Source organism: Haliaeetus albicilla, chromosome 18 (assembly GCF_947461875.1).
Source record: "Haliaeetus albicilla chromosome 18, bHalAlb1.1, whole genome shotgun sequence".
In the NCBI taxonomy this organism is placed as follows: domain Eukaryota; kingdom Metazoa; phylum Chordata; class Aves; order Accipitriformes; family Accipitridae; genus Haliaeetus; species Haliaeetus albicilla.
This window is the reverse complement of record NC_091500.1, coordinates 8,554,899-8,570,289: the sequence shown is the minus strand read 5'-3', so window position 1 is coordinate 8,570,289 and position 15,391 is coordinate 8,554,899. Positions and strand designations below refer to the sequence as shown.

The window sequence follows — 15,391 nt, the reverse complement described above, 5'->3', positions numbered from 1 at the left end:
ACTGAGACGGGAAACAAATAGTGCCACACCAGGCATCATCCTCCCCCGGCAAAGTCCGGGCTGCCATTAGGTGCTACTCGCCTAAAAGGATTTGTTTCTAGTCTGAAGTTAGCACGAAGCCTTTGTACATTGCTTTTCACTAAAGGTCTGATCCAGCTGCCATTAAAATCAATGAAAAGGCTCCCATTGACTTCAAAGGAATCGAGATATACCGTGTATTGCAGTAGATGAAAAATACCAAAGGAAAAGAAAACCCCTGTCTTTTAGTATATACTTTTGATTTGTGTATACTCTTCATCATAACAATGTTCTGAGGGAAAGAGACTGGAAAATTTTCCAAGTCTGTCAATGCTGAAAACTAAAAAAAAAAAAAAAAAAAAAAAAGTTTTTGACAAAACAGACACTTTCCCATTTATTTCAAAATGTATTTTTTCTGTCAAAAATTGTTTTCAATAGCAAATATGTGACTAGTTTAAATTCTAAACTACCAATAGAGCCAGGAAAGAATTTTAAAATAGATAATCTTCAGAGGCATACACATTCTTTCAGCCCACTTATTTGTCAGTCACCAGACTTCCAGCTCCACATTTCTGTGACTTTGGAGCCTTAAAAAAAAAAAAAAAAAAGGTCAGATATTAGTGCTTTTATTGCCTGCGTCTATAGGGAGGATCCCAGCGCCTGCCTCTCAGCCCAGTGTTCTGTGACAGGCATAAGGTGGGATAACACATATAAGAAAGAGAAGGATTTATTAGAGTACAGAAGAAGGCTGGGCTAGAAATCCAGCTATGAAGCTTTATAGATGCATATATTTAAAACACCTTTCAGCAGCTTTATATACCATTACAGTTATTGGATTTTTCATCTTTGACTTAGATATGAATTATTTAATTAGAAACTTCAATACCTGCGTAACTTTGAAACCCTTCCGCTATTATTCTTATTCAAAAAAAATATTTGCACCTAAGAGAATTTCCCAGCAGTCAAAACTTTTATTGAAAGCAGTAGTACCACTGAGGTAGGCTAGGTTATTCAGGTAATTTGGATCAGGCCACACTTTGGTTCAGATTACATCTGGCTTTCCTTGAATGTAGTGACTCAACATTTGGTTATCGTTTAGCGAATATGGTTTTCTACCAAATTATTCCCTCTGGACTCTCTGGAATCCAACAGAAAACATCTTGAAAGCATCCAGACTCTCTATTTTTTTTTAAACACTCATTTTAATTAATTCTCTGGTTTTAAAATATTTTATAATTCAGTATCTTCAGCAGGTCTTGCTTTTTTTTCCCCCCAGTAGACTACTTTGAAGGAATCACAAGCTGCTGAATCTCTATGCAGGGCATTTGTCCGTTATGGAAAGGAGATCACAAAAGCATTTCACATCCTGCTGTTCAGAGTACGAACAAGTCTGTCTCTACCTCACATGGTAGGGTCACGTGTGTGGTGGGTTCAGAGGAGAATGATGGGGAAAATACTCTGTATATCGGATGCAATTGTATGATATGTATAATCAACTGCAAAAAAGTAACTTACCTAAGGGATCGCTGGTGACCTGCTCACGGAGCGGCTCCATCCAAGGAATTCCCATCCACCGCAGGGTTCTGCAGATGAAGGACGTGGGCAACACAACACGCTGGGTCTGTCCTCTGGGGTTAACCCCTCACATACCCCGGGAACGGCAAGCGGGACAGCATCCTTCCAAGGCACCCCAACACGGGCGCTGTGGGCTTCTGCTAAAAATCCTGACGTGCTCTTAGCAGAAGTGACTCGTTCCTTAAACAAAAATAAAGGTCATCCAAATCAGTAAAAGACAAAGCAGGATGTGCCTCTAAGCAATTTATGTGCATTACATTTAATTGCCAGGCAGCTGTTTTGCCATCCTACAACTACACCATTTCTGGTGTTTTAGGAGCGTGGCAACCATTCACAAAGAGCAGCAATTGATGTAGTTACTGGAAAGTAATTAGGGTATTACAGGCATGGACAGGCTGGTTCATAAAGCTGCTCTAAGGGAAGATACACCTTTTTACTCCATAAAAGCAGAGAAGTCGCAGGCTCCTGCTGCCACCCCCTCCCTCGCGCAGACAGCACCGGCACACGGGATGCGGCCGGGAAGGCAACACGCACGCCTGGGACACACGTGAAGTTCCTCCCTTGCAACCACCATCCCACCGTCTGTGCTCAGAAGACCACTTAGAGCTCAGGGACCCGATACAGGTCTGCAGGATTCACTGTCTGCGCTCGGATCGATCACGCATTTCACAGCTGACCTTCTCACTGTCCTCCTCGTGTGGGCACGGATGGCGTGAAATCACCATCGGAATATTCTGCACTGAAAGGCACTGGTTTGTAAAACATTTTTACCGGTATCTATCAAAATATTACCGCGAGCTGGCATAAAGCGTGCTGGGCATTTAGGATTTGGCATCATTTAATGTATGATTTTTTTTCTTTTTTTCCTAGAGAGGAAGACCCCCATTTTATGGAAATGTACCCAGCTTGACACCAGCCGGAAAAGCCCCCGAAGGTTTGGGTGAAGGACTGAACAGCTCGGGGCCGCAGCTCCTGCAATTCACAGGACAGCAGCCCCTGACACCAGGCAGGGAGGGAAGCGCTGCGTTAAAAGGAAAAACAATGATAAGCCTGTTTGATTTGGTCGTGATAAATAATGAAAGTGAATCACAAGGACAAGAGAACACAGTAGTTTTCACTGGCCCGAATGTCAAAATGTTTCCTCTTCCCTCTCCTTCATGTCCGAGAGAGCATCGCCATTACCACCTTGCCTTTATCAGCACCGCTACCCTGAGAAATGCGGAAGCTGGAAGCGATTAATTTTGGGACTCCAGCCCTGGACACGCTAACCGCGTGCCTAACTCCACATGAGTAGCTGAAGACCAAGGGATTACTCCTGGAAGTCAAGTGAAGCATGTGTGTGTTTCTGGCTGAGGGTTTCTGACACGAAGGAGTCCCAGCTCCCCAGGATGCAAGGATTAGGTTTTTATCCCTAGTGCCTAACAAGATATTGCTCTTTAAAACAGTCATTGGTGCACAGGAATAGGAAATATAAATGCCATTTCCAAGAGAGATGAAAATGTTTTCAGTGTAGTAACAAATATCCTGAAACAGTCTGCACTGGTGAGTGAACAGAGGATTACATTTAAATTCAACATTCTTAATGTACATTTCTAATCTTAAATTTCTAAAAAGATTAGCCATTTACAGGCTGAATAACAGCTTCTGCACTCATTCCAGCTAGTATAAAAATCATAAAGGTTAGCAAACTGTGTGGATCAGAATATAAACTAATCGGCATCTGGGATTAGGAAGAAATCTCCTCCAATTCAGTGGTAAAGGCTTCCTCAAATACTGAATGGAGCCCATTATTCTGTTTGGCTGTTAATAACTCAGGTGACATTTGCCATATGCCATCAAAGAGCCTAGGGTCAACATGAATTTTAGCTCTGTTAAGGCCTGCAGATTCAGCCTCAAATTGTGAGTCCACTATTCAATAGCAAGTTGAGCGTTCCCATTTTTAAACAGTTTTTGAAAGCGGTGGGGATTATTTGGGAATCATGTGAATGCCAGGGTGCAAAGGAAGAAGCCATGGAGGGGTGGAAAAGAATAGAAACAAGATTTTGACATAGGACAAATACCAAAATAGGTGATCTTTTTTACTTCACCAACTGTGCTGAAGTTGTCTTTTTAAACTGGAATCACTGTGTGTCTCCAATCCGATCACATTCAAAGCAGTTATTCTAGTATGTCCCTAGCTGCATTTCCACAGTAATTTAGGTACGTTATTCATGTGCTGAGTTTCCTACAGAAAGGGAAATAAACTGGAGGATTTTTTTTCCATAGTTAAAACAAAGTACAGTGAAGGTTTGACCTTAAAGTAAGGATAAGAGTCAACATGTTCCCCACTGTTTTTTCTGGAATAAGGTTTGACAGCCTTATACAGGCGGAATTAAGCCTCAGTCCCTTATGCTTCAAAACCTCTAGAAAAGTCACACCTTGCGCAGGAGGGGATCTTCAGGATCATTTCAGCACCTCTTGCTGGAGGGGCCATCTGTCCCACCGAGAATTAATGAGATGTGTTTAGGGATGGTGGCAGTCCTTGCCCAGAAGAGCTCCACGAAACTGCTTTTTCTAGAGCTGCCGAGAGTCCCAGCTGGGAACAACCCTCACCCCCCGATGTCTCTTGCTGCAGTGTCTGCACCCACGTGCCTGCAGTGCAGACCTGCTGCCTCGCCTGCACCTCCGGACAGCCTGCGCCGTCCTTGCAGAGTGCTGGTGGAAAGGTTATAGAATCACAGAATGGTTTGGGTTGGAAAGGACCTTAAGGATCACCTAGTTCCAACCCCCCACCATGGGCAGGGACACCTTCCACTAGACCAGGTTGCTCAAAGCCCCATCCAGCCTGGCCTTGGACACTGCCAGGGATGGGGCATCCACAGCTTGGTTGACGAGTTACATTTTCCCCAGCAGAATCCAACTACCAAAAGCTTTGCACAGGTCTACAATTACCATCTAAAACCAGAAGTTCATCTGTACCCTACCTGGCAGAGGCCAAGGGAGGATGTCTAGGGAAGAACGTAAAACGTGGAGATTATGCGGCGATACCTTGCTAGCATGTGTTCCTTGACTCCAGCTAATCATAACATACGGATTTCTTAAGCCGGCGCTGGTGCCTCTGTGTTTAGCAGCTCTCCATAGACGTTTTTCCTTTGGGAAGTCATCTGAGCCCTTTCTGAACCCACATAAACTTCTGGCATTCAGAGCACTCAGTTTTGCGAATGTCCTGTATCGAGAAGTTGTCCAGTACAAATTATGAGCAGAACAACTCCCTCAGGCTGTTTTGAAGCCGGCGCCTGCTATTTGCCTGTGCTGGCCTTAAGTCCAGAGGTGATGCTGTCACACGCCTGGAAACCCTGCCAATCATGACGCCTGACAGAGCAGCCAAACGCGCTCCACTTCCAGGAATATGAGAGGTTATTATGGTTATTTCTTAATGCCGAGTGAGGGTCTGCAAGCCTACAGCGCCAGTACTATGTGAAATAAAGGGCTCCCAGAGGTTCCTCCTTGGGCTCCAGCCAGCAAACACCTGCTCACACACAAAACTCTCCATTCAAGCCAGAGGGATGATACCTGTGAGCAGAGTCACCCCCACGATGCTACCTGTCTGGTTTCCCAACTGGGAGAAAACATGTTCCAAGCTGCGCTGAGTGACTGATGCGCTCTGTGCTAATATTTGTTTCACAAGTCGTAAATCTGCTTCGCTCACGTGGTTCTGGGGTAACCATAAAACAACTGCTGAAGGTGGAAACTGCAAGAATTTCAGCCACCACCGATGTGTGATAACTCACTGTAGTTTGAATATCTTATGCGTTACTAAATCAAAACTTAAAGGCAACTTTTAAAAGACACTAATATGATTTCTGAGCCTCTGAATACCTTCCAGATCTATCCTTTGAGCACTGAAAATTTTTAGCCATAATATATACAAGCCTGATGCTGTAAAATACTAAAAGCCCTGGACTGTAGTTACCAATTAACGTGGAGGGTTTTCTGCCTGGGCTTTACATCTCCATGCACGCATTGCCAGAAATTAAGGTGGGTGTTCACAAAAATCATTAGGATGACTTCTGAAAATCATTAAGATAAGTAACATAAAAGGCAAAGTCCTTGTAGAAAATCACATAATATTAGAGAAGTAAAAAGACAGTTCTATAATAAACACTCACTCAATAAACAGTGGGACTAGTAAAAAACCAGCTTCTCAAGACAGAAGGAACTTAACATCTCCCAAAATAACCAGGCATAGCACAAGATACAAGGAAGTATACCTTGCAGATTACTGCCTTTTCTTTGAGGAGTATGACGGAGAACTCTCAGATTCGGCGATTCTGTCCAGCCGCAATACACAGGGAACGTAAGGGAAAACACAACAGAGAGGACTAGTTGTTGGGAACACTCACATGCTTAACTTACTTGTGTGCGATCCCCTGGAATACATCCATTTCCCCAACATTCAAATACAAAGGGTTTTAAGATGAAGAAAACTTGCATCCAAGTAATGGAAGGAGGGTATTCTGTTCCTCTCTGAAAAGGCTACAGGATTTATTGCATTGCATTGTGCCATTTCAAAATGGTTGTAAAAGTCTGTCCTTAGGCATAAAATCTGCTCACTTACTTTGTAGCAGTGCATCAGCTAATGAGCTCTTATTTGCCTTTCCAAATTAAATTACTTGATACAGGTAGGAGGAATTTTGCAGTGGTGGGTTAAAAGTAATAGACTAAAAAAAGCACATTAAGCAACTTTTCTAGTCTGTTCTAATTCAAAGGTACCTTACTGTTCTTCTAACACAGAAGTACTAAACTCACACATCAAGTAAAAGTTGCTGGCAAACTCAGACGAAAGGTGCCCTTTTCTTTCACTGTCAGAGAGCGGCGATGCTGCCGTTTCCCTCCGCCTCCAGTGGCTATGTCATCTCTGAGGTCAGTTTTCTGCTTCTTGAACATGACTTGGCTGTTTATGAAACGTGAAATCAGCACCAACAATCGGTAGCAACTTCAAGAAAGAAGCCTTGGGCTAACAAATAATAAAAAAAAATTCCTCATTTTTGCCCACAACGAGAAAAATCTACAGAGCCGCCACCTAAGGGCTTTCATTGCCTTCGGCACAGAAGGAATCCACATTTAGAGAGTGCAGCCTAAACATTTTCACTCACTGAGCTCATCATTTATTTCGGTGGCAGACATCCCTATGTGAGACAACCTTGCCAGTCATCAATCCCTCTTTAGATTAAACATGAAAGGGGGTCTATCCTCCCATTAGCACAGGGGAGATGTACTAATATGGCCCAAATTAATGTCCTAATCATTCCTTGACAGAATAGAATTTAAAATAATCCAACTCTATCACTCCAAAATCATACAGTCTGAGTCTGATCATTTGAAAATTGGTGTTGGTCATCAGGGATCTCAGATTTCAGCTGAATTATTCAGAGTATCGGGCACAACCACAGAAATTACGCTGGGACAGAAGGGAAGGGGAATGAAAGGGGGAAATCGGGGAACCTAGGTGAAAATCTAAACACAAGGCAGTTCAGCCAAACCCCGTCTTCTTCCCAGTTATTTAGTTACAGAACAGCATTTTCCTCCAAGAGAGCGCTTGCAGAAAACACCATCTTTGCGCATACTTGCTTGAATACACATTCGTATGGGTTTTCATTCTTAGTGTTTACTGGGGCCCTGGTTACATTCTCCAGCCAATTTACTCATATAATGTGTTTTTTTCTCCCTCTGGCTACCGTGAAACAAAGCTTGAAAAGGGATAGGCAGGAGAAAAATTCCTCTCACTAATGTTTTTCTCTCCTAAATACTGAGGAATTCTACTTCCCTGGCACCATTCTCACTATTTACACGTGCGTAGCTGTGTACATACCCCAGCTTACTAACCCATGTTCCGCACAAGGGATATAACTGAATAGGGTTATTCATAACCAAACTCTCATACAGCTCGGCCAGTGCCAGGATTTTAGTCTATGCTCAAGGGGCTGTGATTAGTCTGAGAGAACATTATGAAAATCAACCTGGCTAATTATTACTCCAAATAACCGGGAAAGGAATGCAATAGATTCTCCAGGAAAAACTATAAGAGAATCAAGATTTGGGTGTTTGCATTTGTTTGTTTGTAAATGTTCTCATTAGCTCATCCGTAAGATTTATGCTCCATGCAAGAATTGCCAGGGGAATTTCTATAGGCTGTTCAATGAAAGAGGGCAGATAGATCATCACATCATTTTGTACCCTTTTGGATACAAAAGCCTCTGAATTTCCAAATGCCAAAATTTTGTGCAGAACATTCATCGTGATATTGTTAAACATATCCTTATTGACTATACAGACCATTTATAGAAAGTTTCACATAATTTAAAAACAGAGCTGAGAGCCTGATCTCCTATATATCTCAAAGCAATATGTTTTATCCCTATTTTAAACCCCCAAATTAAATCACAGCAGTTTAGTCCTTGGGAGAGTAGATGTACGTATAAAAGGAAACGAACCTGTCACTAATCTCAAGACCTCTGCAAAAAAACAAATGGACTAAATGAGAAACATCTAGATGGTCCCAGGTTGCACCTTGTTCCTGATGTACTGGAGAAGCTGTGTAACCTTCAAGACCCCTGCCAATGTGACACTAGGCGAAAGTCCTAATCAATTTAACTATTGGAGTTAGTTTGACCATAAATATGAAAGGAAAATACAGCACCAAGGCACCTACAATCAGGGAAGGGTGGGTCTGCACCAGTGCAGAACACTGGCAAAAAGCCATCCAAGGCCTCACCTCCAGCCACCCGTTCATCTCCGACGCTCCAGGGGAATGCAGAAAAATGAAACAACTCCCAAATAACGAAGATATATGTGACCAATTTCATCCAAGAGAAAAAATAAATCCTTCCTGACAGTCTGCAAGACCTCACCAAAGCCATGAAACAAGAGAATGATTATTTGATAATTATTCTCTTTTGAAACTGCAAGTGTTACGAGGATGCTGAGAGCAACACTGGCACTGCTGGTCCCCGGAGCCTCACGAGGGACCGAGTAACAGGAGGAATAACAGGTTCTCAGACTGCGAGACAAGGAACTGCCACCAACCTCCCGACAAAGCTCCCACTCACACATGCACAGAAAGATGTACAGATTTCTCCACAAAGCAAATGAAAGCATGTATTTAAAAATACATATTTAACATCCTCTTAAACATCCCTACCTGTGACAGCTTTTACAGGACAAACAGTTTTATTATTTAGGGCTCTGTGGGATAGGAAATCATGTCTTCTTTTAAGGGTGGATTTGTCTAACTTAAGCTTGCAACCACTGGGTCCTGTAATGCCTTTGTCAGGTAGATAAAGTGCCTACTCGCTCTTGGATATCTTTTTCATGGGTCAGTACCTACCTGCGGTGACCAAGTCACTTCTCAGCTTCTTCCCTGATGAGCTAAATAAGTTGAGCTGCTTATGCCTCATGTTGTCACGCTTGTTTTCTGAATCCTTTTTCATACCTTTCCTTTGAACTTACCTTACTATTTCCACATTGCTTTTGAACTGTGAACACCAAAACTGGACATGGTTCCTAAGAGTAGCCTTACCACTGTTGTTCATGTGGGCAACATCAAATCCTCTTATCTGCTTGATATTACTCTTTTTTACATCTCTGGATTGCATTGGCCTTATAGCCACAGAGTTACAGTGAAATGTCATTTTGAGGTGCTTATCCAAAAAGAATCCTAAATTTTTTTCAAAGGCTTTGCTTCCCAAAAGAGAGCCTCCTGCCCTTTGTAGCCTTGTCTTCAATCTTTATTACATTGCCTTGCACCTAGCTAATAGTCAAACTTTTTTTTTTTTATTTTGACCTCTTCATTAAGCCCTTCAGGTCACTCAGCAATAATAATTTGTCCCTTTATCACTTATTCTTCCATTTGTTCACTGTTAACCTGTGCCATGTGTAAACCTGTCTCTATCATTTCTTTGATCAGTGATAAAACCATTTGGCCTTTACTCAAAACTTGATTCCTAGAGGAATCCATTAAAAAAGAGTTTTACATAACATTCAGAGTCTGTGCAAAGCATTAAGCAAATCAAAACCAGGAGCACCACTGCCATTTTCAACCTGATTTTTACCAGGCATCAAGTATAAAGGAGGAAAACTTCTTGTTATAGTTAGAGCAATGACGCCAGCCCCTTCCAGGGTGTTGTGATGATAAACTCCCCTACGACCTACATGATACTGCAAGGACAGTCCGTCTGCCTCAAACACCAACCTCATATGCAAACTCTGGGGTGAATCAGCCCTTCTAAAATAGATGTCTACAGGTACGTGAGACCTCTGAGTGTCTCCAGGCTCGAAGGTACGCTGGCGCACCTGGCTGTACCTCGGATCCACCCCTAGGGAAGCCCCAGATATCATCAACTTCCCTCTATCGAGTTTTCTATGGGTCTGAACAGACCTGCTCTGGTCAGTCTGGATAGAAGGAAAACAAAGACTGTGGGGTGTAGCACTGTCTCCATCTCGCTCCAGACCCTAGATATGCTTCCCTGTAGAGTCAGTGGCAACTAACGCAGGTGGCAACTAAGTCTTCCGCGAGGCTTCAGCAGCACCTACTTGTCTCAGTTTCCTCTCTCTGAACCTACTTCTGGTTCTTTCCAGAGTCTGGTTTATGAGGTACTTAACATTTACAGGAAAATTCAGTATTTAATTAACCTGAATTACATCCCAGCATTGTGCTGAGATTGTTTTGGAGGCCATCTAAATATACAGAAAAAATGTTGTATAGCTGCTTAACCAAAATCTTATGGCATAAATTTGGGTCCCTCTATTAAAGGACAGAATGGCAGCATCTCTTCTCTATGCCTAGGGTGTCAAAACACTGTTTCACTCAGAACTGAAATGAATTATGTGACAAGAATGGGGGGCAAGATGTATCTCCTAAAGGAAATGTGGCTGAGTCATTTATATTTTTTGTTCTCACTCTCTGTTCTAGTTATGCCACAGATGGCAGAAAATAGGAGTCAAACCAATTTAATACAGACATTCAGTTCAAAATGGCATGTATTTTAGTTTTCCCTGTATAATTATGAGGAATACGTGGAAACATAATGTTACTGTTTCAGACAAACAAATCAAATGACGCAACTCCCTCCAAAATCACCCTGAAAGTCCAATGCCTCCTAAATCCCCCCTCATAAACCAGCATAGTGGAGTTACCTTGACAAAACTCAAGCAACTGATGCAATGACTTCGATGGTGATGGAAATGCCTCTCCGTGTGACTGAGCGGGACTACAGGCCGCTGGAAATGAAGTTGTTAACAAAATCTTCATAAACTTTCAAAAAGTCCCAAGAAAAACCTGACTTTTCTGCTATCCCCAACCATTAGAGATTTTCACATAATTCAAGACAGAGCTCTAGACTCTGCCAATAGAGTGAAATAGATCTTACTTTTATTATTGCCCATCAGAAATCAAAATCATGACTCCAGCAGAACCCACTTCTGTCTTCTGGGGGAAGTTTTAGAAAATGGTTCTGTCATAGCTAAGAGAAATCAACTCAATATACTGCTTGCTCTTAGAGGATCAGACTCTTCTCATTCCCTTGACAACTCAGGGACAAGGAAGTTTCGGCTCACACACGGAAAATCACACAAATATTTATTTCGCCAGTTCCAAGCAAATGACTTCATAACCTTTGCCCGCAGAGACATGCAGGTACCTGCAAACAGTTTGTTGTCAGATTAAAATGCCAAACGCCCGAGGAACCCAGGGATATGTAAAGTCTGGGAGGTAGAATATAATCTTCTTGTGGAAAAATGGTCCGATATTCATGAGATTAATATCTTCCTCATCTCTTGGTAAAAAATGTTTACTCCCTCTATAGGTTATCAACCAAACAGTGGCCATCTGACACTCCTCTTCCCATCTGATGATTAATTCATTTCACAGGAGTAGTTGCCTGCCTTGATGACTACCCTACAAACGACGTGGAGGTGTACATGGTTTGGGATGCATGAAGTAGACAGAGGGTCCCTTTCTAACCAGTTCCCAGTGACAGGACGTTGTACCTGCCGGCTCTGCCGTCCCACCCCTGATACCAGCTTTGGTCACTCAGCAGAAGAGAGGAGGTTTGCTTGGGGAAGGAGGTATTTCCTTAAAGATGGTGTGTCCACAGAAGTCAATGATGTTTTTCACTACATTCCACAGGTTGGCGGGTTTTAGCAGCTTTAATCCATCTTAAATTTATATTTTGGCAATTAACTCAAGCTGCACACCTGAAAATTACTTTAAAAGTCGCTTCCTGCTTCCTTTGGGGATTATCTTTCTGCTAAACACTAAGGATAATTGTAACAGGTATGTACAGAAGAATGCTAAAAGTACCAGCGAACAGTCTTTATACCGCAAATAAATCAAAATACATGACTGAAAAACCCCCAAGATATCTTCCTGATCACTGACTTTTTCAGAACCCTTAAACCCTGGAAATCTACTAAATATCTATTACCATATTTTCTAGATATTCTACCATATCTATTACCATTTTCAGGCAGCTGAAAATGAAACCACTGACGTTAATATCCAAGCTGTAAACCTGTAATTAAGGAGATCTTCACTAGCTGAAAGCAAGAGTCAAACCTTGCAGTGAATGTTTGGGTAGCAGACATTCCTCTTTGGCTATGGCTTAGAAAAATCTCATACGACAATTCTGAAGATGAAATTTCATTACCTTTGAAATGGCTCAACCTGCATAAAAAACTAAGAAATTTTTAGTAACGATTTAAAGAATTATATTTTAAATCCCTTAAAATAAATAAGAATTTCACTCCCTGAAGCATGTCCAAACCTAGGAGATAAGGTTTACCGCCAAGTAAGTGGGAAATATTTATGGGAACCCCTTTGCAAAATCCTGGTACCCGATTACAACATTGGTCCCTGCAATATGCGCAGCACAGCTAATCTAACGGCATTGCCATCAAATATCTTGCAGACTAAAATGAAATCTCCAATAAGATGAATAGATCTGTGTGTCTTCTAATATTTTATCAGAAGATGGACTTGATGCTCTGACAATTCAAGATGCCATTAGTTTTGATATGATCAGCAAAGACAGGGGAAGTTGCATTATTCTCATTCTAATACACGCCTTGTAACATAATGATCTATTGCTAAAAGAGGAAATCTCTTCTTTCAGTGGAGCAAGCTTTACCAGCCACCAAAGTCTTGCAGGCTATCAGCTGCCTAATCTAAAATCGGGATTCTCGCAAACAATCCTCAGCCTGTCAAGTACAACCTTGTAACAGATTCTATTAAAAAAATCACCCACCCATCCAAATAAAACCGTCACCACGGAGTATTTGTTTTTCTGTAAATGGATCTTTTGTTTCGCTAGCATTTTAAGTATCCTTACTTTCAGCGCTATTACTTGGACATAGGTTTGCCCCCCTTAAAACACGCACTAAATGAGAGGACAGGATTTCCCGAACGCTGAGAAAGGATGTGAGTGGCAGTGCGTCATTCCCAGTGCCAGCAATAGCGTGCCAAGCACAGAGGAACTTCTCCAGACCCAGGTATTAACCTTAATTTTAAAAAAACTTCCTGCACACTGTGACTCCACTGAACCATGAGCAGGATGCCCCCAAATTATTTTTCAGCCACCTGCCCCTCTCAACAAAGCCCACCTGTAGATGCCTTTCTCTCAGAAACGGAGCAGGAAAAAAAAAAGAAGGAATTAAAAAAGAATTAATAAAATGAAGCAGTTTCTTCTTAAATTACTGAAGTTACTAAACTAAGAAAAATTGAAGAGAGAAAATTAATGTAGAATACTGTATTTAATGTAATCGTATGCTTATTCTTCATGAATATGAAACTGTGGCTCAAATTGGGAGTTAAACCGGTTTAGATCTAGAATAAAGTTACTGAGCATCAAGAAATTCTTTGAAATTCATTACCTGTAAGTGAAATCAGAATCTGACCCTATGTCAGCATTTGTAAATCAGGTATTTAACAAAATTTGAAGGGAAATCTAAGGTCGAGATTTGAACTCTTATCTTCCTGAAGTGAAAGAGTACAAAAGTACCTTCCTAAAATGAAAACCCCAGAAAATGGTCAGTATAATAGACCTATAGAGCTTCATAGCTTAAAAGTGCTGTCCAAATATTAGCTAAATCCTTCCTATAAACCTGTGAGGCAGATAAGATGGAAGCACTTATGCTAAAAATAAATAAAACCTAGAACTGTCTCATATAACTGTAAGATTTTATTAAAAATAAACAGGGCTGGTTGGTATCCTTAACCTCAAGGTCACAAAACAAAGTACTAGGCACTAGAGGATAGCGGCAAAAGCCAGTACTCCAAAATCACTGTGTCTAATTAAGGATTCCAAAGAATCTCTGCTTTATGCTCTCTCCTGTCTCGAAGCATTCGCTGCGAGAACATTCAAATGCCACTGGGAGACTGACATGCTACTTGTTAGGTCAACAGTCCCATTGAGACTTCTTCTCATCGGCTTCATCGGCTTCTGGGTCAACTATATATGCTGGGCAAATAACACCGCACCAGGGCAAATAACACCGAACGGGGATCTTGTGTTTAAAAGGGAGAAAACTAAGGGGAAAAAAAAAAGCTGCGTGGAAATCGGAAGAGTGTGTCGTGTGTGCGCTTGCTAAATAATTCAGATTTAAACTGTTCTGAACTTCTGACCCTCACACTCCACTGCGATGTACAGGACTGGAGGTTTCAGCGTTAACCCACGATATATTAACGACAAAAATGTATGGAGCCTTCCTGTTTCAGAGCGAGGCCATATTCTGCTAAAAGCATGCTAATATTAATGATGATGGCTGGTTTTAGAAATGTTTTAGCCCACTGCAATAACGTATTTTCATTTGTTTGTGAGGTTGGGAAGAGAGAAAATTGAATTGCCCTTCTAATGCTGCACCCTCCTTCCTCCCAGGCATCGGGCAGCGTGTGTCCCTTTTTCAATAAAAACCTGCATTTGCCTATTTCTGCGGGTTGTGTGCTTCCCTCCCTTCCCTTTGCTTCGCTCAGCTGTCATTTGGCACAACTGCCTCACTTTCAACACGTTAGAGCACATATTCCTCCACGATGCATTTTTAACTGGCAAAGTAAGGAGAAAAGAATTTGATTAAGCTTATTTTTATGCTTACAGGAAATATAAAAGACAAAGTGTGCTATGTTTAAAACTACGGCATATGCAGCTCGTGTGCACGTCGGAAAGATCCCCACAAAGCAGCACACACAGAGATACGAGATGATACGGAACAGAGAGACAGATGCAGATTTCCACGCGTAAAATCCGTAGTGACTCCAAGCGCGATGGCTATTAAAAAAAAAAAATATAAATAAATAAAGGCGGCGGGGGGGGGAGCGAAAAAAAAAAGAGCGGTGTCGGGAGAGAATCGTACCAACCTATTCAAACACTCCCGTGGACTTCAAGAGGCTTTGGATCACGCCCCCGGAGAGCGATGATTTAATAAAGCGGGGTAATATTTCTTTTCAACTACACGCTACTTTTGAAGACAGCTGGGAGACCGATGACCTTTTCGGAAACACGCTCCCCCCCCCCCCTTTCCCACTCTCCCCCCACTCCCCGCACGTCCTTGCCGCCTACCGAGGGGGAGCGCTCGGCACACACAGCTGCGCGCTCCGGGGACGGACGGACGGACGGACGGACGGACGGAAAGCTCCGCGCCCGCGTCCCCCCACCCGGGGGGGAGCTCGGCGGGGCGGCCCCCGCGGGCGCCGGCGGCGGCGGCGGCGGCGGCGGCGGGGCCGGGGCAGCCTCTCCCGCGGGGGCGGCCGCGGGGGCGTGTCGGCGCG

The 15,391-nt window shown here is 42.6% G+C and overlaps 1 long non-coding RNA gene across 1 annotated transcript; it reads right to left on the bottom strand.

Annotated features, from left to right (window-relative positions):
- Positions 1 to 293: 293 nt before the first annotated feature.
- Positions 294 to 15,286, bottom strand: LOC138689892 (uncharacterized). Its single transcript, XR_011328686.1, has 3 exons — positions 15,183 to 15,286; positions 1,534 to 1,773; positions 294 to 605 (listed from the first exon to the last, which is right to left on the bottom strand). It is a non-coding gene; the product is annotated as an uncharacterized lncRNA (long non-coding RNA).
- Positions 15,287 to 15,391: the final 105 nt, after the last annotated feature.